The 26,495-nt window shown below is 33.3% G+C and overlaps 2 long non-coding RNA genes across 3 annotated transcripts in view; both read left to right on the forward strand.

Annotated features, from left to right (window-relative positions):
- Positions 1-26,495, forward strand: part of LOC127721766 (uncharacterized) — a 151,708-nt gene that overhangs the window by 109,533 nt on the left and 15,680 nt on the right. The window contains exon 1 of one of the 2 annotated variants that reach the window (XR_007991440.1): positions 17,604-17,797. The exons of the other annotated variant lie outside the window; for it this stretch is intronic. This is a non-coding gene — a long non-coding RNA (uncharacterized LOC127721766). Of the gene's footprint in view, positions 1-17,603; positions 17,798-26,495 lie in introns of those variants that run through there. 2 annotated transcript variants of the gene reach the window in all.
- On the forward strand, positions 7,986-12,158 carry LOC127721767 (uncharacterized). The gene is made up of 3 exons (XR_007991442.1): positions 7,986-8,116; positions 9,963-10,229; positions 11,226-12,158. It is a non-coding gene; the product is annotated as an uncharacterized LOC127721767 (long non-coding RNA).

The following is a 26,495-nucleotide window of genomic DNA, read 5'->3' on the forward strand; positions in this document are numbered from 1 at the left end:
TAACAGTAAGAATTAATTGTCATGTCAATAAATTGCTTTAGACGAGCCCCAAAATGAGTATGCTGGACACCTATACAAATGGTATACATGTACAAATATGTCCATTTGTCTGTAAGTATGCAAGTCTGTTGGTCAACACTAAATGTAGAAAAGAAGTAACCTTAAAATTGGAGAAAAAGTGAAATTTTATCACCAGTCCTATACAAATATGTGAATATTTCATTTTTCTTGAAATTAGCAAAAAAGAAATAAAAAAGTTTATTGAACGACATAGGATTCTGAGAAATAGGGGTAATAGGCAGTTAGTGCCCTTCCTAGCAATTTCAATTAAACCAGATGCAGATTAAGGATTATGAAAAAAGTTGAAGTGGGACATATAAAAATATGTACTATAATCATCAATTTAGCTTGAAAAGGCGGTGCAACGGGACTGGTCCCTGTAAATCTCCCCTTTCAAAATTCATACATGTCCAGGCCTGCTCAAGCCTAGTCCAAATAATTTTGACGTCTTGAAAGGCTATTATATTTTTTTTCTTTGACGCCTTACATCGCGTCAAAGAAAAAAAATATAATAGCCTTTCAAGACGTCATAATTATTTAGACAAGCTCCCCAACTCTTGCTGTAGGCTCTCTTTCTATGTTGAAGACACATTGATGGCCTAGCTTGGGTTATTTTGTACATTTTGGAATGGTTCGTCGTCTCAAACACATTCCGCATTTACATTATTTATTCTATTTGTATGCTATTATATATATGGACATAAGAATGCAGAGGACGATAACCATAGGCGGATCCAGGGGGGGGGGGGGGGCCTGCCCCCCCCCCCCTTTCGTGGGAAAAATTTTGTTGATTATATAGGGAATCACTGAAGCGTGACTTGAGCGGGCCCTCCCTTAGGTCAGTCAGCGGGTCCCCCTTACAAAAAGTTCTGGATCCGCCACTGATAACAAATTTCAGTATTTAAGGTGCTGGTGTTGGAGGAAGGCTACATTTTTTTTTATAAAAGAATCATGGTCTGAATGTTGCCCCCACCCCAAACTTTTTCTGTTTGACTTAAAATTTATTGATTAGTGTCTTGTAAATTTTCAACGAGTCAGAAATACGTTTTGCAGATGAAAACGTGGAAATTATTGTTTGTAAACAATCTTTTTTAACTGTGAACTCTTAATTCAGACTACGTCATTGGGGCAGAAAAGGGAAAAAAATAAGTAAAAATTAGCTGGAAAGGTTAAATATTGGAGAAAATATCAAGATTACTTAATTTCTAAATGATTTAACCAGTATTAAGTTTCATTTGATTCAAAATATGGACGTATTTCAAAAATAAGGAGAGGATTTTTTCCCCGCTACCTACAATTATGCTTTGGGGTTGACAGGCCGCTTAAGTATTTTAAATCGCCTGGTAACGTCATGTGACCATACTGTTGCTATTCTCCGTGCCTCAATGTATCAAAATATACCAGTCATTACCGTATCACCATGGTGATACGGTCTGATTAGTCAGAGGCTGGACGTCTGGAATGTGGTAAATCTGTTAACGGTATCTCATTGGTTATAAATAACATTAAATGGCTGCATCTCAGCTGCTTCCGGGCTGCTTCTGGGGGGAAGTGAAGGATATCTTGACGTCTGATTGGCTATTATTGAGTTGTATGCATTATATGTCAACGCGTCCGTAAGTGGAGTCGGAAAAAAATCATGATAGTAGGTCATCGGTAGAAACTATAATGAAGTGTTCAATTGCTATCATAATTTAAGCCAAATTTAGTTCACGAAGCCCTGTCAATTTGAGTAAATAATATCATTCTGTGATAATGAAATTTATGTTATCTTGAAATTTTCTTGCAATTTTGGTACAAAGGTGTGTATTTATGGATTATTAATGTTCTTTCAAAAACAAAACAATAATACATCTAGTCTTCACTTTGTAGTGCGTATTGAAACATATTTTGCTATATTTCTTCATAAACTATAATTTTAAATAGTAAATACACAAAACGTGTGCTCTATGATTAAAAATGTTATCTCATATTTTTCATTGCTTGAAGATATTGATTAGAAAATATTCAAATCACGGAATTTTCCGTATGGATACGAAGATGTACTTTCGTTTCCCGCGCATTCACCGCTTCATTGATTTCTGATGTAAACAAAACAGACAATTGCCGATAAACAGCTGATTAGAAGAATAGAAAACAAACAAGGTGAGTAATATGGTTGCGTGTGTGCAAGGAAGCAAACACCAAGCATCACGGTTTAGTTATGGGCAAGGGTTTCAGTGCACTATAGTTTGTTTAATGACCCCTCTAGCTGGACGTCTACGACTATAGGTAAAATTAAAAAAAGCAGCAATGAGCAATTTGAATTAATATGTCTGAAAACCCAAGATATTTGCAACACAGTGAGGTCCCAAATGATGTTCGCATGTGGGGTAGACAGTTTAATGTACTCGTACATGTTCATTTATTCTTTGGAGTCGTTGTACACCCCAGGCGGATCCGAAAGGGGGGGACTGGGGGGCCACCCCTCCCCTTGGTTGATTATATAGGCCCCTCTTTATGAAAAGTTCTGGATCTGCCACTGTACACAGTGGCGCTCAGCAGTCATTGTTAACTGATATATCAACAGCACTGAGAACTGCATTTGATATAGATAAATCCAATTCTAATTTGTTCACATTACAATGTATCAGGTCTTACAATAAGTATATTTCGTCGTGATGATAATTACTATTTGCTTTGATCACATGCTCGAGATATTCAAGGTTTCCTATTTTCAGATGGTGCTGCTATTTTGCTAACATTTTCAAATCTGAATGAGCTGATGCTATATGTATAATCGTCAATATACAATGGTGCTGAGTTTAATCTATCGGCTGTATTTGTATAAGTATTTGTAATATGTGATATTGGCAGATCGAACTGACTATGTAAAGGCTCTAGTTTATGACTTGAATGCGTTAACAATGATGGTGGTTGATAATGAAATCCAGATCCAGGATGTTAATCCAAAACCGAACCGGTATTTTACGTATATATATTAGAATTCATTCTCCTGAACATAGTACCCATACATAATAACCATACACCTAATCGCTTTATGGAATTCTGTCCCAGCTGACCTGAGAATCTGTCCCGCATCAACCATTGACATCATACAACAATCACTTTTCCATTGTGGCGTCAGATATTTTGTATTATGACGTCAAAATTTTACAAGAACCTTTGTGATGGCCAGTAATTGCAGACAAATAGCAATAAGTAGGATTCAAAGCAATCTTTAATAAATCAACTCTAATGAAATATTCTTATATATATAGATGATCACATGACATCATGAACATAGACGTCGCTTAACTAGTGCCGAAAATAAATTTTTCAAATGCATCTATTGAAAATAAACTATTGCATGCCTTTCATAAGTTCTGCTTTGGACATAAATGAATAACAATGCCGAACATAATGGAAGCATACATTAAGGTAAATTTCTTTATTTTTCACATAGCATCTGACAGCATTGAATGATACATTTGTACGATATGAATCAGCAGATTTATCATTGTTTTAGAAGTTCAACGAGAAGTTATATATGTTACTTAGTTGGGTGGATAACATAACATTTATCTTGTCATTATAATATAAAAAAAAGAAGATGTAGTATGATTGCCAATGAGACAACTCTCCAAAAAAGACCAAAATGACACAGAAATAAACAACTATAGGTCACCTTATGGCCTTCAACAATGAGCAAAGCCCATACTGCATAGTCAGCTATAAAAGGCCCCGAAATAACAATGTTAAACAATTCAAACGAGAAACCAACGGCATAATCTATGTTTGCTCAGCATTCATCATGAAAAAACTCATTACAAATTATTTTAGGAAAGAACTGTGTAAGCAGACATTTCAGGAGGCAACAAGTCTGTAGGCTGACTGTATATTATCTGAACAAGTTCATTTCTTGTCAACTTCATAATTATTTCAAACATTTTAATAGATGTCATCCAAATTTGGTCTATTTCTTTTAGCTTAATATTCTTGCTTTTTCAAAGTCATGATCATTTATTTTTCAACTGCGCCCAGAAATATGCGGTTACCTTTAATTTCAGAAAAGGATTTAGGGAAAGGCGATCTGGGTCCTCCTTTTAAAACCTACATTTAATGTTAATGCAGACATATTACTTGTTCCAAACCAAACCTTGTCAAGTTTGGGGCCCTTGGGTACCCCTTCTTTCTATAATTCATCGTTCATCTACTTTTGAATTTGTTGCTTATTTGTTATTTGGTCTACGAATATCTGTCTATATATTGACAATGAAACCACATCTTCATGGTCCCACAAAAATGTTGAAAAAATGTACATTTTATTTTTTTTTCTAGCTCCTCTCATATGATAGCAGTACCTTTTTGATCACTATTCTGTGTTGTGTCTAAATATTAATTGTAACACTTTATAGTGACTGAACTGGTAAAACAAATACTTCTCAAGAAACAGAAAAAGAAGACTACTTGGAACAGCACCAGACTATGTATGAATAAAACTCAGATCGGAATAGCATGGATGATATATTTATACATTTTGTACATCATTGTGAATAAGCAAGGAAAGCTATTAATAATAGTGCATTTTTAAAAATTTTATTGGGTTTTTTATTCATATTCTGTTCGAATTTTCACACAATATGTCAAAAAGTTAAAACTAACTTTACTGAAACTTTCAAACAATATGAGAAGTGTTTCATTTACCAAAACACTCTTGCGATTCTGCCAAAAAAAATCATGCATGATTTTGTGAATGAAAGGGGAAAGAAGATCCTGACACAGCGCACCCGAGCATGTCAATTGCGAACTGACCCAATAATTTATATATCACGACCAGTCAACTGATGCTGACACTATCAGAGAGTACACATCAAAGGAAAAATGCACAAATTACCGATAAATTGTTAAATATGATATCATAGAATTAAATATGTTTTATTACAAAAAAAATGTGTTCTCAATCTTGTCGATAGATATTACAGAATGTCATATCAGTACCAAAGACAACTCTCCATCCAAGTCACAATTTGTAAAAGTAAACCATTATAGGTTTAAGTAGGGTCTTCAACATGAAGCCTTGGTTCACACCAAACAGCAAGCTATATAGTCCATATCAGTTTTCATTAAACATAAACAAACAAAACAACTACCGCTTACTAATAATCCTGACTATATGTATTACATGAACGTGTTGCAATCAGAAATGAAAATATTAATATTCCAACTAACAAAAGCATATGCTTACACATGCAACCAAATATAAAGCACTAAATGATAATACCAATATGAAGCTCTCATCTACATTTATAGAACTTACAAAAAAAATGCCAAGATTACAAACCGCAACAAAATAATAAAAAATATAAGAAGCCAGCTGACAACATGTTCTAGAAAATTATTTGCAATTAATATTTCATTCCAAATCCATAACCACAAAACATCTTCTTACAGTTATACTACATCTGGAAATTAGTAATAACAACACTTAACCTGTACCTTCAAAACTAATTGCTTCTTCTAAGACAAAAGCCGGATGAGATATTCATCACTTGAAGTGCTCCAGCTAGAAATAGAAAGGGGCAGGGCACTTTTTTATGATAGGAAAAGGCACTTCTCATTTCTTATGTCTACGTTTCTGTGTGTATCACGAGTTCACCTTTTTTTTTCTGTATATGTTGTTAATAAAGATGCATACGTTGTTGTTTTGATTATTTATTCTATAAAACTTGCATTAGAAAAGTCATTCATACTACATGTTCATAAAACATGGCAATACACATTCATACATCAGATCACTATTAACCAAAAGAAGCAAAATAAACTTTCTATTCTACCCCCTTAGAAAAAGGCGTCAGGGAGTAGCACAATTGAAGGCACCCAGGGTGCGGCGCCCTTCTATTTTGGGCTTTAGAAAGAGACCACTGTCTTCTATACATATAAGATGTAATATTCTCATATTTGAACGGCCAACTATAGTAGTCAAAGGCGGATTTAGAGAGTTTTTCAGGGGACCCCCCCCCCCCCCCCCCCCCACTTTTGTGGGAAAACTTTTGTTATATATATATATGTAGTGAATCACTGAAGCATGACTGGAGCGTGCCCCCTCTTATGAAAATTTCTAGATCTGCCACTGGTAGTCCATTTTGTCAAGCAGTAATCCTCAAAAGTAAATAATACGTTTTTCTTATCAACTTGATTGTAACCTTGCTAACTATTACATAACTGTCAAAACACAGTATGCATGTTAAAACTACTTGCATTGTCATAAAGAGTAAACAATCATATAAACATAAAACAAAGAAAAAAGTGTCTGTATCGTTACTCTGGCTATTACAAACCATATATATATATTATCATATGTGACTATCAAGCCTCCTTTAATGATAACCCTGATTCACCAATACTACAACTAAAATCAAAAACCAGGGAAAAAAGACACTATATACTCTAATACTTGGAATGCAAGATTCCAATAAAAAAAACCTATACCCACAAACCACCGATCTCAATATAAGCAGCTAAAATACGGCAAGCTTTTTAGAAAAGCTATTACTTGTATTAATTTTCACTAGGTAAACCGGCGGTGTGACGATTCGTTTTGAGCTGAAAAATTGACCAGGGCAGTCGATGTGAAAAAAATGTCCGTTTCACAAAATGGAAATAATCGCTTGAATTTAATTAAATGGCTTATGTCATCTCGCTTTTTTTATAAATTTATTTTGCTTTAATACTTTAGATGAAATATGTTCTAGATCGGTCTATAATTCCGTTTATTTTAAATGAAATTTGCGATTTTTCGATGTGTCATTCACGGCCAATGTTCTTTTTTTTTCGCGGAGCGACATCTGTTGACAGCTTTTCCTCAAATTATCTCCACTTGATTCTCTTGTCGCATATCCGGGGTTTTAACGGACAAATCAGATGATTGCGTTCCGGCTGTTTGGTATCTTTCGTTTTTTATCCTAGATTCCATAGTAAACTAGTTGACAAAAGTTGATCAAAGATTTTCTTTTTTTCAGTATACATAATTACATGATCATAAGGTAGATTCGGTCAAAGACAAAGTATGGACACAAAAGCGTCACCTACTAAAATCATTTGTGATATGACTACAGTATTGGTTGCAGGGGCGTATGTAAGGTGGGTTGAGCCAACCTCTCTTCTGACTGAAATTTGTCGTGGTTATTTTAATTGCCGTCTCCCCTTTTTTTGATGTGGGTCCCTCCGCCCCCGTATTGAACGTGTTGAAACTGCGTCAGTGAGTTTTCGAATACAAAATCAATTGTATCATGTTAAGGTCAATTCTACAATTTGATTTTAAATAGATGTATATTGAAAAAAATACTCCTCAAATATACAGTGAATGAAATGTATGACCGAAATAACAAATGTAAACATTCCAAACATGCCTTTTTGGTCGTTTTACCTTCTTTACTAGAGAATCTTATCATTTCTATTAGTTAATGTCAATTGAGTATCAACCATTATAGATATTGCTAGCACTTTATATACATCCTGAAATTAATACAGATAAATGACAGAGAAAATATCGGAATACTTACTAATAAAGGATGAGACACTATGAGATAGATATAATGACTTCACTTATTTTGTATGCAAAAGAGTTGCAAAATATATTGCTTTTAAAAGAAAATTCAAAGGCAGTGACGCTTGAATCAGGCATCATTATATTATCTATTAAATGTTACTTGAAAAGAAATTGCGTATGTACACCATTTATAGGTTTATGTACTAGCTAGAAAGTTTATTTCTTAAATATCTGTTCAAATCGACAATTAGAAACTTTACCTGTTGACCTTTAACTAAACATAAACGTATTATATTCGTTCCAGGGCACACGTCACATGTTTCTAAATTAAAACCATTCATAACAATAATATCGTTTCCCATTAAATAGCATTATTCTATTATACTATTTAGATGGCAGGAAACACAAAAAAAGTTTCCGCCTTGATTGTTACTCGTGAGGGCAACAAGAACGTTTGATAAAGTTACCAGTTTGAAATAGAGAACACGAGAAAGATGATAAAAGGGATATTGTTGTCGTTCATCAGTAAGTGTTTAATACTGTTCTAATAAAATTTGTTTGTATTTTTCACTCACAGATATTTTGTTCGAATATAGTAATTGAAATAAAATTGAGAATGGAAATGGGGAATATGTCAAAGAGACAACAACCCGATCAAAGAGCAGAAAACAGCCGAAGGCCACCAATGGGTCTTCAATGCAACGAGAAAATTCCGCACCCGGAGGTGGTCCTCAGCTGGTCCCTAAATAAAATTCTGTGCTATTTCAGGGAAAATGGACGTCACACTAAACTCCAAAACATATAAATGAACTAAAATTAAAAAACATACTAGACTAACAAAGGCGGGCAGAGGCTCCTGAATTGGGACAGGCGCAAATATGCGGCGGGTTTAAACATGTTTTGTGAGATCTCAACCCTCCCCCTATACCTCTATCCCATGTAGAATAAAGAAACACATAGCAACATATTATATAGAACTAATTTGGACTAGGACTCCTTAAGGATGTTCGCTGCTCTGTTTCAAAATAACAAGCTTTTTAAAAGACTGGTATAAATTGATAGTATATAAACAAAGGAATTAAAAAGGCAGAAAAAAATTAAGGGTCCGTGTGCTTGTTTTCGAGATATAAGCCATTGAAAATTGGATATAATTCTCTCTAGACATTTTATACATTTAACATTGGCACCCTTTTTCTTTTAAAAATTATGAAAAAATAACAAGGATTTCATATGATTTTCAAATATGGCTTTTTAAACTATGTGTAATAAAATTATGAAAAGAAAAATAGGGGTTAGCGGGCAAAATTTTTAAGGCATTCAAATGGATAAAATCAGAAGATTCCGAAAATCTGACAAAAAATCCAAAACATGACAAGCGAACTCCTTAAAGAATGTTGTAGTGTTTTCAAACTGTTCTTTTAAATCTTTACTTATAACATTCTATATAAGTTCTATTTCTTGAAATACCTTCACTGAAAGATAAAATCTGACAGCTTAATCGATACTTGATTAGTTAAACAAAGGTTGCACCTCTTTCAAAGAAAGCTTATCCTGAACTGTTTTTTTTTTTGCAGCTTTGCTTAAACATGTATGTATTCCCAGCTTTCTCAACTTTTGGTATAGATCACATCTAATATGGATTGCTGAATATCACCCCTCAATCTAAAAATGTCATAATGTTTGGAAAGATCAGTCCTTCAGCATATCAACATATTTTTGCACGTTAATCCTGTGTTGATATATTTTTTTTTTAATTTAAGTCATTTTTATAAATGTTTGCGCTACAGTTAATAAATATATAAATGTTAAATAAAACACAATAAATCCAGATTTTCTTTATAAGCCAAATTATTAGAACCAAATTTTCAGCTTGATATCATTATTTTGTTTTTATGAAACAACGGACAGATATTCGACAGTTCCGCTTTTTTCATCTATTTTTAAGGATTGAAATATCACTAGGTTAGTTAAAAACAACGGTATCATATTCAGATAGACAGAACAAAATTTCATGTATGAAAGTATTATACATTTAGTTTATCCTTGCCATAGAGAGAGAGACTCAGATTTGTTTAGCCAAGAAACTGTATATCACATGAGGGCATCGCAAGAAGGAAATATGAATTTTCAACGGTGAACAATTTTTTATATCTCCCTAAGCCAAAGTAGATGAATGTTTTATTCCTTGTTATTTTCTTTACATAAGATATCCATTTTCATACATATTTTTTATTTCCACTTGCTTTTATAACTATGCTTGGCGTAAACAGTACATCAAACAGATTTGTTAGATTACTTACAAACGGAATTCGCCTGTTTGTATTTTATTGTGATTTATTTCGTCTTACAAAAGTCTCTTTTTTCTCTGAAGCTGGAGTGTATGCAGGATCATGCTACTATGAACACATGAACGTGTTCACTCCAAACCCGTTTGAATTCTACACAAATACAACCATGCATTATGAGTACTGTCTTGCTGGCTGTTGCGGTGCCTATAAACGCGGTGGTATGAAACACTGCTGTGACTCTACTGGAGCTACCATTGGAATTCTGATTGCTGTGATGCTCTTTGTTGGACTGGTAGTCACAGCTGGTATCGTGTATAGACAAAAACGACGTAGATTTTTACTTGTTAATGGTATGATTTTAGTTCTTATACATCCTTTGCTTTCAAATATTCGGCTCTGAGCGTTCCTGATTGGGATTAATCCAGAAAATCGCTTCGGACGCATACAATTTGTAAAGTGTTGTTTTCATTTTTTCAATTGTGCACAGTTGTGTTTATTTTGAAGAATTTGTTCTCCATATATATATAACGTGAATTTGTAGGTGTTACCAAATTGACATTAATCAATTTTGCCATAATATAGCATTATGACACACATCATAATACCTAACAGCTTAATGTCTTTTACTAGAATAATAAGGCATCATTTGTTGTTAATATTTTCAATTTTATTTAAAATCATTGGAGATTTTTGATAAACATTGATAAATTTGGATTAAATTGCATGCAAGTAACGCGTGAATGATTTTCATATAAAGACTTGTTTTATTAGATACGTTATGCATTTTCTGGCGGAGAGTACATTGCTCTATCAACAACATTCAGTGTCTAGATCAAGTAAATTGATGTTTAAAAGGTCTCTAAATGACTGCCGTTTATAGCAGTCTTTCATGAAATTGAGTTCAAGTAGATTTTTGTCTACTTCCACCTCCCCGTGGTGAGCAGAGGACAACAGTTATATACATGTTATGATTGACAATTCATAACATTTGTACAACTAGCGAACGGAAGAGGTCTATAATGATAAATGAAAAATAACATTCACCTGTAATTTACCTGTAATTTACCTGTAAAAAAATCGGCGCAAATGAAAAAAAAATCGGCGCAAATGAAATGCAGATCGGCGCAAATGCAAAACGCCGGTTTAAAAGGGCAGAGTTACAAGACGTTTAGACGGTATTTACCTGTGTTGTTTACATTTGTAAGCTAATTTCTTGAATTGATATATTGTATGTTTATGAAGCTTACAAATGGAAATAAAAATTCAAACACAAACACACATATGTATTGACAAACAATAGATGCCTATATATTTTATTTCAATTAATCAAATTTGTTTTATTGCAGGTGTGTCGACTGAACGAGACAGATTGGTGAAACCAGCTTCTCCGTCGAATCTGAAAACCGATGGTCACAATCACTACCAAAGTCATTCGAATTACAATTACCAGAAAACACAAACAGGAACAGGAAATGAATATCCGCCACAATAAACTGCGAATGCGTCTGCAAAGTATACTTCTCGTTTCTCGTTTTTATATAGATTAGACCGTTGGTTTTTTCGTTTGAATGGTTTTACACTAGTAATTTTTTGGGGCCCTTTATAGCTTGCTGTTTGGTGTGAGCCAATGCTCCATGTTGAATGCCGTACCTTGACCTATAATGGTTTACTTTTATAAATTATAACTTGGATGGAGAGTTGTCTCATTGGCACTCATACCACATCTTCCTATATCTATTAACAGTGCTTAGTTTTCAACTTATATTATTATTTTATAACTACGGCTTTCTCAAGATTTGTTTCGTTATTTTGTTACACATTGAAGCATCTAAAATTTAGGCTTTAGTTTTAAGCTATTATTTTGAACGTATTTCGCCATAGCTATTTGATTTATAAATATGAATTGTTAATTAAAGTTGATGATATTTCCTAATTATTATACCAGCTATCGTATTCAGCGCCCATGCTTTATGCTTAAAACTCTTCGTTTTATTGTGCGTATTGTTTTGTATTTGTTTATTCTACATTGGCTAGAGGTATAGGAAGAGGGTAGAGGAGGGACGACACTCTGAACACGGCACGCAGATTTGTCTAATATTATCGATCGGTCGGGTGGTATTGTGACATTTATTTCAAACTACTCGTGGTGTGGACATCACCGTTAATGATACTTGGACAAGCGAAATAAGGGCTGATCATGCAATATACATATACTTTGTACATACATAATAAACAAATTTGTTAGTTATTTCTTGGCAATAAACATATTTATACCCAAACTGACTGTTTATTACCAAGGGCTAATTTCGACATCGATGATCACTGAATTCTCAATTTATTCAGTCGGTTTAAAGTTTCTAATCGGGACAAAGTTTTGTAAAATACTAAATTTTAATTATTTCATTATTTAGTTATTTGTCAGTAAACAAAACAGAGATAACACTAGAGAGAAGGCAATTAAGCAATCCAATACACAAATAATGCACGATTCAATTATAATAAACTATATTTTTTCATAATGGTTATTCCTAAGACAAAATTTTCATTTTGTTTTCAAAATAATTAAAATACATAAGAGTTTATATGCCTAAAATAACATAATTACTCGCGGATTTGACAAATATTTTGGATATTTTACTTACCGGAAATCATATTTTAGCAACTTGTTACGAAGCAAAGGCTGGAGACTTAATGAGACTTAAGAAGATTTAGAATGTTTGAATAGTGTTCTTTGATTGACATAAATTTGAATGATTTTCACGTGCTGACATTTGTAAAATTTACAAAAATCTGTGCCTCGTGATTTCGCAGAGATCGAATAAAATTTCCCGCCATTACAGTGCATTTCTTTATTGATAGAATTTACTTTAAAGAAAAAAACACGAAGAAAATATTTCATATAAAGTGATCTTCTATCATTGATTAATCTTTTTATTTCAAAACTTTCTATATTTTCTGCGAGTGCAAGAGAGTATATTTGATATAAAAGCATGAACAAATCGATCTTTTCCAGATTCAAAATTGTCGAGGGACGCTAAAATCGTACCACGTGACCTACAAAAATTTGCACACAGCACCTAAGGCTGTCGCCCCCTCCTCTGGGAGGAGGGTTGAGATCTCATTAAATTTGTATAACATCGCCGCATTTTTGCATATATTCCAAGTCAGGAACCTCCAGCTTTTATTAGGCTTGTGTGTTTTTTAAATTTTATTCATTTGTATGTTTCGGAGTTCAGTGTGGCGTCCATTTCGCTGAACTAGTATACATTAGTTGTTTTCTGATCTTTTGTTGGGTTGTTGTCTCTTTGACACATTCGTCTTTCCCATTCTCTATTCTATTAATTATACTGGACTTTATGTTATTTATTCTACCTTTTGTGTTTAATTGAAATTAAATGGTATCCGTGTTGTATAGACTGGATATTATATTTGTGAACATAATCACCGACGATAATTAAAAGGTGCACACTAGTTGACTTAAATAATAAACAAAACTATAGCTAACATAACAACATTATGTTTGAATTTCACCTGAGTATCAGTCTGTGAACACATTGTTTCAGGCTAGGAGAAATGTTGAACGCTCACAAACATATTTAAACCCGACACAATCTTGTCCAAGGTCTTGAACCTGTAATTCAGTGGTTGTCGTAGGTTTATGTCTGTCATAACTGTTTCTTGTAAATTGTACTGTTATAAACTAGGACGTGAGTTTTCTCGTTTGAATTGTATCATATTTTTCATGTCGGGGAATCTTTTTAAGTCCATACGGCGATTTATAATTGCTTATATATAACTCTGGTGGATAGTTGCTTTACTGACACAAAACATTTTCTTTTTTGTACACTTATCTAACAGGACCTACACGTCTGCCAAGGTAAAGGCAATTTAGAATAGATAAAAATCATAAAACTTATAGGGTATAAGCAAACTCTCTGTTATACTTTCAAATACAGTCTTTTTTTTGTATGTTCTGGTTTAATTTCTCTAATAACTCTTCACAAATTTGTACTTTCTTATAATACACTACTAAATTGATTAGAAAGTCTTTGTAGTTACATACAAGTAAGATCGTACATACATTTCTTGTTAACAGGTCCATTTTTTATATTTGATAGCTTGAAAAGCAAAAGGTATAAATGTGTAGTATACCCATGATGGCGACTGAAGTACAGTACTTCAGTCGCCGTATTTGCATGATTAAGCCGGTTCCACTCTTTTTGCTTTAGCCGCTTTTTAACCCGGTCACGTGGTAACGCTTACCGGGCATAGCCCGAACTGGAACGAACGAAGCAGCCCCTATGACGAATACTACAGATTTGTTTTTATCGAAACCGCTTCATACAGTGCGGTAGATATTCTGGATTATACTCTCGTGTGACTTTACTTAGCATTTCAATGTGCTTGATATGACTGTTATATAGTGTGCCTTGTTTTAAAATTTTAAATAAGGTATCTGTGTGTTTAATCAAAGAATAAAAATAAATACAGTCAGTCAATGACATGTTTTAAATATTTTGAAAAAATAAGGTATCTGTGTGTTTAATCAAAGACTAAAAATAAGTTTTGAAAATTGAAAGTTTGAGTTATATCAAATAATCTCATAATATATATTATTGAAAATCAAAATTTCATATGTGATAGCGGAATGAGAATCACATTGTTTCTGTTATAATCATGTAAACCTTGACAAAGGAGGCCATACTATTTTGGAAATAAACTAAACAGTCCTCCATTTGGTTTCTATAGTAAATATATATTTATCAACCCAATCTAGACAGAGAGAAGTATGAGTTTTAATCACATATATAGCCATTCAATTGTCATTTACAGTACCATTTACTCAAATGCAAATGAACGACTTTATGGTTACCATGACCAACACGATGGGTGCCACACGAACCTGCTTTCCCTTTCGGAGTGTCTGGGATCTAATGTATTATTCGAAGACTTATAGAAGTCAAACGGAAGGTTTTGCAAACTAGAGGCTCTAAAGAGCCTGGATCGCTCACCTTGGTCTATGTGCTTATTAAACAAAGGACACAGATGGATTCATGACAAAATTGTGTTTTGGTGATGGTGATGTGTTTGTAGATCTTACTTTACTGAACATTCTTGCTGCTTACAATTATCTCTATCTATAATGAACTTGGCCCAGTAGTTACAGTGGAAAATATTTTGTAAAAATTTACAAAAATTTACAAAATTTATGAAATTTGTAAAAAATTGACTATAAAGGGCAATAACTCCTTAAGGGGTCAATTGACAATTTTGGTCATGGTTACTTAATTGTAGATCTTACTTTGGTGTACATTATTGCTGTTTACAGTTTATCTCTATCTCTAATAATATTCAAGATAATAACCAAAAGCTGCAAAATTTTCTTAAAATTACCAATTCAGGGGCAGCAACCCAACAACGTGTTGCCTGATTGGTCTGAAAATTTCAGGGCAGATAGATCTTGACCTAATGAACAATTTTATCATCGTCAGATTTGCTCTAAATGCTTTGGTTTAAGAGATATGAGCCAAAAACTGCATTTTACCCCATGTACTATTTTTTAGCCATGTCCGCCATCTTGGTTCTCGGGCGGGGTCATCGGACACATTTTTTAAACTAGATATCCTAATGATCATTGTGGACAAGTTTGGTTAAATTTGTCTTATTAGTTTCAGAGGAGGAGATTTTTGTAAAAGATTACAAAAATTTACGAAAAATGGTTAAAAATTGACTATAAAGGGCAATAACTCCTTAAGGGATCAACTGACCATTTTGGTCAAGTTGACTTATTTGTAGATCTTACTTTGCTGAACATTATTGCTGTTTACAGTTTATCTCTATCTATAATAATATTCAAGATAATAACCAAAAACGGCAAAATTTCCTTAAAATTACCAATTCAGGGGCAGCAACCCAACAACGGGTTGTCCGATTCATCTGAAAATTTCAGGGCAGATAGATCTTGACCTGATAAACAATTGTCAGATTTGCTCTAAATGCTTTGGTTTCAGAGATATAAGCCAAAATCTACATTTTACCCCTGTGTTCTATTTTTAGCTATGGCGGCCATTTTGGTTGGTTGGCCGGGTCACCGGACACATTTTTTTAAATTAGGTACCCCAATGATGATTGTGGCCAAGTTTGGTTTAATTTGGCCAAGTAGTTTCAGAGGAGAAGATTTTTGTAAAAGTTAACGACGACGGACGACGACGACGACGGACGACGGACGCCAAGTGATGAGAAAAGCTCACTTGGCCCTTTGGGCCAGGTGAGCTAAAAACAGCCAAGGTAATCTATTCTTTGGGTAGAATATCCTTGGTATTTCAAAAAAGTCAAAGTTTTATAAACCATTAAAACAGATTAATCAAACAATGCACATGTATTCTTCCCATTGCTTCTTCAAGTTTCTTCTGTTTAGTTCAAACTCAACTATTTATAGACATGACTCTAACTTTGAACTTTCTCATTTTGAAATCGTTCTTTTAATTTCAAATAAACGGTGACCATTTGGTTACCCTTCCGGAAAAATTGAATTCATCACAGTCTGTGGTTTTGTTTGGTTCGTGTTGCACCTTATCGATATTGGCTTTAAATGTGTGTGTTTTACCCTTACGATGAAAAAATTCAAGAAAAGTTTTTTAGACGCAACATATTTTTAAGTGTTGGTGTCATTGTCTGAGGGTCATTTTGTCTAATTAGTTCATTTAAAGTGATCACTAGGTTTTCAACTCAGAGGTTGTGAGTTTGAGAACCTCGCCAGTGTCGATGTGTGTTGGACTCCTATTTTGATTAATAAGAATTGTCAGTTTTCTCGCCTAAGAGTAGTGGTACTCTCTTAGAACTCCAGTTCCTACGCAAACAATTTTTGAAATGATAACTTGTGTAGCCAAATTCGAAGAAAGTGGCATTAAACACTGCATAGAAAAAACAAACAAAAGTGTTTGTATAGCAATGGGTCGAGACAGCTGCTGTTGTTCTATTAATTACCGAAAATAATCAGGTCGGTAATTTGTATTTTGGTACTGACAGGATTTATTACATACCTTCGTAAATTCTCCGTCGATAAATAAAGGACAAAGTTGACCTTTTGTCAATAAATCTGAAGTTTTTAGGTCTGTATACATACTTGACTTACATATGTTTTAGCGTTGCCGACGAAGGTAAATTCGTTATCTGTCTTTTTGTCATTTTATTTTTGCTATGATAAATTGTTGTTTGTTCCGTCTGTGTTTTTTTTTAATCGGTAAAAAATTGAAAACAACACGTTTAATAATTTCATGAGTCCGAAGCGCTTTTCTTGATTTACCTTCATCAGGAACACTCAAAGCCAAACATTTGAAATCCGAGGGATGTATAAGTACCGAAACAGTTGAAGAGCTATATGACAAAAATACATAAAACAAAATTTGTAAACGGGTAATTTTAGAAAAGTTTGTTATAAATCATGTCAGTACCGAAGTACTGACTACTGAGCTTATGGCAACTTTTGACTCTGGTCTCCCCTTTTTTGGGTTAATATTAATGAGAAGCAATCTCTTGTATTTCAATAAAAAGTTTCAAAATCCAGCACTACAAGTACAAGGACTGTGATAGTTACAGTCACTTTTAAGGAAAAAATCATTGTATTTTTGTGAACGAAATAGGTAAATAAACATAGTAAAATGTATTTTGAAAGTTCAACGATAAATTAAGGTTGATTTCATAACCTTGAAACACGGAAGGAATAATAGTTTATAATTTAACATGTATCAATTGTTTTACAATTGACAATTATCAATAGAACACACGATTAGTCATATAAGGAAGTGAAACATTCCGCCTTTAATGTGACCAGGAACTAAACAAAAATCTAAATTAGACGTACCCGTTCAAACAAATAGAAATATGAAGATAATTGTATTGCTATTGTCGATCTTTGGTAAGTTTATTTGTATAAAATAATTATTGTATATTAGCCTTAAAAGTATATGCATGGAAGTAATATTGAATATTACTTCCATGTTTAAGTAATGATTATAAATGTGTTGCTTAGCATAGTATACAGAATATGTTCATACATGTATACACAAAAACTATGTCTTATATATCTATAATGTACATGATGTATGTATGAATTTAAAGTCAATAAGTTATCCAAAAAATGTAAAAATGAAAATTAGAATTATAACAAACTTTGCTGATTTCAGTTTTTTTCAATTGTTGGTTTTCAGTCGTCAGTTAACCATACTCTCTATTCTATCGTGCGGTGTTAAACTATCGTAATCTTTTTAGTGAAATCGATGAGTTTGTGTAGCAACTCACAAGAGATTTGTCTGATCTGCAATTTTCTGCCATGGCATTGTCATTTCGTTTTCGACTTATGAGTTTGACTATCCCTTTGGTATTTTCAGCCTCTCTTTAATATACCGATTACGTCTATTAACTAGTACTTCCATGACATTTTTGACCGACTCTAATTACGCATGGTTTATGCATGCGTGTGTCTTTCTATGTTGTGATGTTACACTATGTTTCAGAAAAAGGGTGAAGATTTGGTACCATTAAAACGTTTAAACCCGCTGCATTTGTTTGCACCTGTCCTAAGTCAGGAATCTAATGTTCAGTAGTTGTCGTTTGTTGATGTGGTTCATAAGTGTTTCTCGTTTCTCGTTTTTTATATAGATTAGACCGTTGGTTTTCCCGTTTGAATGGTTTTACACTAGTAATTTTTTGGGGCCCTTTATAGCTTACTGTTCGGTGTGAGCCAAGGCTCCGTGTTGAAGACCGTACTGTGACCTATAATGCTTTACTTTTATAAATTTTGACTTGGATGGAGAGTTGTCTCATTGGCACTCATACCACATCTTCTTATATCTATAGAGCAGGCGATGTGTACCCTGTCAACGCATGTTGCCTGGTTATGATCGTTTTAGAGTGCATGTACTTACCAGATATTGAATGATAAATTTCATTATTCAACAAAATAAACTTCATATCGATTTAATGCAGAATTGGACAAAACCACGATATTTGCACCCACACATGTGAATAAATCCACACTGGAGATTGAATCTTAATATCATTTTGAAATTACTTCTAATTGTGCAAACACTGTATAGATAATAAAGACAGGCCATTAATTATAATCCGGCAACAACCCTTCATACTAGCTACGAACATTGATTAAACAGAATACATTTCGTTCATTGTCTTTTAAATGATAAGAAGGTACTGGTTTCATAAATTATAACCTATCGTTAAAATTGTCAGGAACTGTGAAAAGAACTAGTTTAAAACAGTCTCTAAAAGAGTTCAACTGACATATTTAGAATAGTTTCTTGCATTTCCGCTAGAGGGCAGATTATCGCTGTTCTACCATAGATATTTCAAGATTGGAACGGATTCAACAGATTTACAATAGAATAAATCTTGTCAGTTTTATCCCATGAAATTTTAGGACAGTTTTATCAATTTTATTCATAATTTATTTTTCATTTTTTGTTTATCTATTATTGATGACTTTGTTATTTTATCTTTATATTTTGAAACAAATTAGTCTGGAATATCGTTGTTACATGTTTATTTGGTTTTCTCCATATTTTGTAATTGCTATAGGCTGCACTTTGTATATACAGCTGTTTCACAAACCACGCCTCTTTTGGTGAGATATATAATATTCATAGATATTTTATTTTGTTTATGTACTGGTTCCCAGATATGATCTCTATGTTGCATCTCGTGGAGACATAACTTGGGAATGTTATCAGTATAAATACACATTGATAACGGCGAAATTAAATCCTGAGGACGACCCAAAGTGAAGGGAGGGGTAGTACATAATTTTAGTATAAGTTTAAACTCTCACAAGTTCGGGGCATATACATGTTGAAAATATGCCGCACAGGCCTATGTTTTGACCGTTGAATAGGATATAATTGTTTAAGAAACGTCATAGTAATAGTGGCACAGTTTTAGCCGTAAAAGGAGTTCCTATGGGAAATTGCATTGTCTATATTTACAGGAGTGTAATCGGCTATAATGTTTTCCTTTACTAGCCTATGAAATGATTTTATAACGATATGTAAAATTCGAAAAATATGATTTAACCACATATGAATCACTACATAATGTTGTATAATGTCATTTTTATAATAAACACAGGTATTAAGGCACTCCTCGAGTAAATGATATGTACACTTTATATAATATGTAATTTACCCAAAAAGAGCTTCTGTTAATGTGAAATATTTTTTCCAAAGAGAATATATCATTTTAGAAAATAATCACGGAAACATTAAACATATACTTATGCGGACCTTTTTTTGTATTGCTATGAGTTACAATTTATGACAAAAATCAGTAAAGACCCATCGAAACAACATCTGATACACAAATTTAATAATACTTTTAGATATTTGGATGATATTTTGGCTCTCAATAATGACGACTTCAGTATGTATACTAAAGAAATTTATCCTGTTGAACTTACTTTAAATAAAGCTAATACTAACAATGACCACTGCCCTTTCCTCGATCTTGATATCTATATCATTAACGGAAAGCTTAATACTAAAATATATGATAAAAGAGATGATTTTTCATTTCCTATCGTTAATTATCCATTTTTAGATGGTGACGTTCCCTTGTCACCATCTTACGGTGTTTATATATCTCAACTTGTACGATTCGCTCGTGTATGTAACAATGTTTTAGATTTTAACGAGAGAAATTTATGTATTACTGAAAAATTATTACACCAGGGTTTTCGATATCACAAACTAGTCAAAACATTTACTAAATTTTATCATCGGTATAAGGACATCATTCGTAAATATAGCTCAACATGCAGACTTCTTATACGTTCAGGTATTTCACATCCAATTTTTTATGGAAATATTCTTTATATTTTTAGCACAAAAATGTCAGTATTCACCTCTGAAACTAACAAAACCTTTAAATAGACTTATTAAGAAGGGATATAGTTACGATACTGTTGTCAGGTCATTAAAGATTGCATATTTTGGCGTTAATATTGATTCACTTATAGGGTCTTTGCATCGGCACGAAACACATTTATTTAAAAACCAGTTGTTGGCATGACACGGGTTATGTTCTTCTCATATATGTTATGATGGTATGATACTAAACCCCTAACGGGAAGGATTGTGCCTGATATTCATATGATGAAGACATAATCTTTCAATCAGTTTAATTGAAGTCTGGAGCTGGCATGTCAGTTAACTGCTAGTAGTCTGTTGTTATTTATGTATTATTGTCATTTTGTTTATTTTCTTTGGTTACATCTTCTGACATCAGACTCGGACTTCTCTTGAAATGAATTTTAATGTGCGTATTGTTATGCGTTTACTTTTCTACATTGGCTAGAGATATAGGGGGAGGGTTGAGATCTCATAAACATGTTTAACCCCGCCGCATTTTTGCGCCTGTCCTAAGTCAGGAGCCTCTAGCCTTTGTTAGTCTTGTATTATTTTTAATTTTAGTTTCTTGTGTACAATTTGGAGTTTAGTATGGCGTTCATTATCACTGAACTAGTATATATATTTGTTTAGGGGCCAGCTGAAGGACGCCTCCGGGTGCGGGAATTTCTCGCTGCATTGAAGACCTGTTGGTGGCCTTCTGCTGTTGTCTGTTCTGTGGTCGGGTTGTTGTCTCTTTGACACATTCCCCATTTCCATTCTCAATTTTATTCCTCTTCTGCTTTAGCATAAATGAATAAAAATGAAAGTAGCTTGATAAAGATATGATTATAAACATGACAAAACTTCCAAACCTGTTCGTGCATTTTTCATTGTTATTCAATGCAAAATAATTATCTAAGATACCTGGGACGATCTCATTTTATAAAGAATCTCTTTTGTTTACTTATTGTACCTCAAACTTATTAATCCGGTGTAGGTCTTGAAGTAAAGGTTCAATTTACTAAAAGTTAATCGGGCATGACCAATTAGACACGCCCTCTTAGAATCAGGGGGTCCAAAATAGGATCAGGAAAAAAAAACCAGCCAGGGAAATACCATAATTTACCATGTTAGAGAATCCAAGCGCTTTTGGTTGATTATCTCCGATCAATAATCAGACGGTATTTGAGTGGAAATACAAACCTGTCCCAAACCGGGAAATGTTTATTTATTTTTTTTAATTTGTTCTATCGAATTATTGTTCATTTTACTTTTTATTCATGATATGTTGTTTTTTTTTTTAATTTCCCTTTGGCACTCAATTATATCAATTACCTTATAATAAGGTAAAAATAAATTATTAAATGCACAAAAAGGCGCAAGCCAGGGCCGACCGTGCAAGACCCTCATGGGTAGTCAAGGTAATTAAAAAACCACCCTCATCATCATCTTATAGTGACTGTTATTGATTGTAAATTCATGTCGCTTTGTTTTTGGGCATTCGTCTAACGTAGAGGAAAAAGGAGGGGAAAGGGGGGGGGGGGGGGGGGTTAAGAGCTTAACTTACGATTTTGATCATGGTTCTTTTTATTCTAGTACGGCATACGTTTTACCTCTAGCCAACGCTCTATCTTATTAAAGTGTCGCTCTAAAGTTGTTATCATTTGCTTCTGGTCGATCCACTTTGCAATTTGCCACTGGACATTAAGGGAACAATCAATTAATCAGCTTCATTTAGTGATGTATAATCATCATTCTTCAGTTGATAATTGTCTCAAATTGTTTTCCAATTTTTATATATTTGATTTTTATCTATATTTGATATTAATTGTAAATTTTTATCATTTCTCTCTTCATTTTTCTCTTTGCATTTAATATTTTTTTTAACATTCAATAACATAATTGATAATTTCCACATCAGGGGTTATATTGTATCCTATCCAGTTAAACTAGGAGGAAGGGAGTAGAACAGAAAACAAATCTTCATTGAGTGGCAATATAACTCATATCTTGAAGCGTACAACGACGGCAGTCTCGTCTAGGTGACACAATTTGGTGTGTCGAGTTTTTTTTTTATATCTGGTATAATTGTCATAAAAGCAAAAATGGATAAAAAAATGTTGGCAACAATTTATAGAAGGATTCAACTTATTTTGGCCGTTTTATTTATTCTTCAGATATTGTCTTATAACTGGTCGGTGTTGTTATTTTTTTGAAGTTTTTTTTTTATAACGTATAGATAATGTAAAACTCTCACTACACAAGGCAATGTATATACGACATTTCTATTTCGACCGGACAAAGCTGCATATTTATACATCCGAACAGCCAAACGGACGCACCCCTGTAACAAGGGTGAATATTTCTATACCCAAGTCAATCCTTTGGTTTTGAATAAAAGGAGATAAAGGTATACATTAATGCGACAGCAACCCAACGACACAGACAAATCAAAACATTAAGAGTCAATGTACAGTCTTTTGTAATAGAAAGATGCCTAAACAGAATAATAAGCTCAAAATCGCCCCATGACTAGAAAATACAGAGTTAATTTAATAATTTTTACCGTTAAAGATATCCCAACAGACACAAGTGTTTGGTTGAAAAATATCACCTGCCCTTTTTTAATTTCGATCGGTGGAAAGTAAAGAAGGTGTAACATAAACCAGTAGAAGAAAACTATTTCACTGTTTAGTAACGGTAAAATAAATGATGATGATAATAGATGACGTCCAGCGGCAAATTAAATGCATATTCAGAACGAAAACATGTAAATGTAATATGAATAATAATCCTGCTTTGTACAAGACGACACGCTGAGCCGGACTTTCAACATGGAAGTTCACAAGCTAACAGTTCATAGGAAGAAAAGCCACCCTACCCGGACACATTTCTAACTCCGAGCTGACCAGTCTGTGCTCTTACTCTTAAATGCCACGTGTTTAGCGTTGAAACAACAAATACCAATTTTAACGTCTTTGTTTGACCCGGTGTGGATTCGAACCAACGACCTCCCGCTCTCGAGGCGATCACACTCCCACGAGACCAACGAGGCGAGCGGTAGTATAGAATATCATACCAAAAACTCAAGTACAATAAACAATACAGTTTCACAGAATTATCACAGTTACTAAAGCGAGCTAAAAGTATCTAACCTAAATTAGATGCCTTATATGATATTGGAAACTACACGTAAATACCGATTGCCGACTTTAGAGTAGATTTCATTGATCAACACTCTCTGCAAATTAAAAACTCTTGTACCAATTATTTGAGTGGTTCGGATGTGGACAGCTGTTGCAAGGTTAATTTTTGTCCTTATTCAATATATCCTCATTTTCTAGCGATATTCCAAGTTTCACGTCCAACCTCACTGTCGACCTCCTATTGCAAGACCTACTTATTGTATTTAAAATTTATGTGTTCTCGTCATAAACATGCATGAAATATTTGCCACTGGACGTAAAGCAAACAACAACAATCAATCAACTTCATAAATTATTCCATGTACATAGTACACGAAGACAAGAGCTTGTAAAATGCTATAATGTAAAATTTGCATTTAAATCACTCAATAATAGTGCAAAAATTTTTATGGTTTTTTTGTTTGCCAATTTTTGCAATTTACTACATAAATGAACACTTATAATTTTATTTTAATATTTCTTTACTATGGTTCTTATCTTCTGTTTTATTACGATATATTACATATGGTCTGGTGTTTCTTGTTTCTCATTGGTATATTTGGTCACGTGTTTCCCCAATATATCTTTTGTATTTTTTCACTTTTTTGACATATTGACTCGACGTTCCTTTTTTTTAAATAATATTGACTCCATGTTACTAAGAATAGTAACATCGAGTCAATATAATTTCCAAAAAATAGGAACATCGAGTCATTATCATTTCCAAACTTACACTATTTACATATATAATATATAGATTAAGAACTTTCACTCAGTCAATACGTTATATATGGACCTGTTAGATTATTTTGAATCTCAGACTTCGTCCTCGGTCAATATAATCTGACCAAGTCCATATATAACGTATCGACCTCGTCAAAAGCCAATAATTGATAATTATGATATATAATTATGTCAGGCGAGTATAAAACTAAGCAAGGGAAAAGGTTTTTTCAAGGTGTTTATGCTTCAGTTAGACGTGAAAAGGGAATTATGGACGACAACAAAAAAGTATTTGTTTTCATATAGTACATTGTATTTCAATTTAAGAATGATGATCAACCTTGCGAAAATATCTCATCTATACATGTTTTGATCGAGCCTCTCAAGCCTACATAACTTGATGCTAAAGATGTTATATTTAGGCTATTCAATACGGGTTTGTTTCATTGAAGTTTACAGGAATATTTTTTTGTAAAAAAACCCAAACAAAACAAAAATTTTTAATTAATTCGACTGAACAGACTAGTATGACGTTTAGTTTAGTATGACGTCCATTATCACTGAACTAGTATACATATTTGTTGAGGGGCCAGATGAAGGACGCCTCCGGGTGCGGGAGTTTCTCGCTGCATTGAAGACCCATTGGTGGCCTTCGGCTGTTGTCTGCTCTATGGTCGGGTTGTTGTCTCTTTGACACATTCCCCATTTCCATTCTCAATTTTACACTAGTTATTTTTCATTTGCATGTAACGTAGTGTAGGAAAATTACAGAATCAAAACCAAAATGAACATTTACCTGAGTATTGTAAAGGACCTTATGCATCTAGGTCTGTCCGATTAGAAGTTTTGAAACAAGCTATTCAAATAACTAATTGTTGGAAGTGTTTACTTACTGTTTTCATATGGTCTGGTCTTTACGAATCTATTGCATGGTTACTGACAGATTAAAAACAACAAATATATTTAACAAGAAGTTTTTGTACAGAACATTCATTGGTCAGTTACAAACGAGGTTTGCATAGGTTTTTGACTTACTCATTTATAAAATAAAAATCGTTATTTTAAAAAGTTGGAATTCAAAAATATAAATTAACACCATAATTTTATAAAACTACCATATGGTGTTATTTTTTGCTAAAAAAATTATAATAAATAAATAACTAAATGATGTGCTGCCATTTAATCGGTCCGTTTCCAATGCAAGTTGGTAACTGTTACTTGTATATATCAGTCTGAGTACTGTTTAACTATTATTTAAGTTGAATATATTTAGACTCGTCCAATTCAGGAGAATTAGGCTTCTGCAAGTGTTTTTGGCGTATTTTTCTTATATCTTTGATGGTTTGTAAGTCAGTGAAAGTTCAATGATTAAGTTAATATTGACATTAAAAGACCTCACAAAATGGGCTGTTCAAATCTCAACATTCCTTTTTGTTCGAAGGTCTTATGATGTCAATATTAACTTATCATTGAACTTTTACCATTACTGACATACTTCATCAATATTTTTATTATGTTATCCTTTATCTTAAATATGTCGAATATGGATAACTGTCTCTTATTTTCTCAAAAAGTACTAATCTAAATTACGTTATTAAGAACAATATCTGACAGCTCTACCCTAGACAAAATTTAGATAGATATATCCTAGAACAGTTTTGGACATCTCTACCCTATACTGAATCTGAGAGTTAAAGCGTTTAACATGGTGTAACTGTTTGGGGGTTGAATAGTTTAGAACAGTTTTATGACAAAATATTCTGAGAGTAAAGAAATCATCCTGACTGTATGCAATTATGTCATTTATTTA

This window comes from Mytilus californianus, unplaced genomic scaffold, assembly GCF_021869535.1.
Source record: "Mytilus californianus isolate M0D057914Y unplaced genomic scaffold, xbMytCali1.0.p SCAF_12, whole genome shotgun sequence".
In the NCBI taxonomy this organism is placed as follows: Eukaryota; Metazoa; Mollusca; class Bivalvia; order Mytilida; family Mytilidae; genus Mytilus; species Mytilus californianus.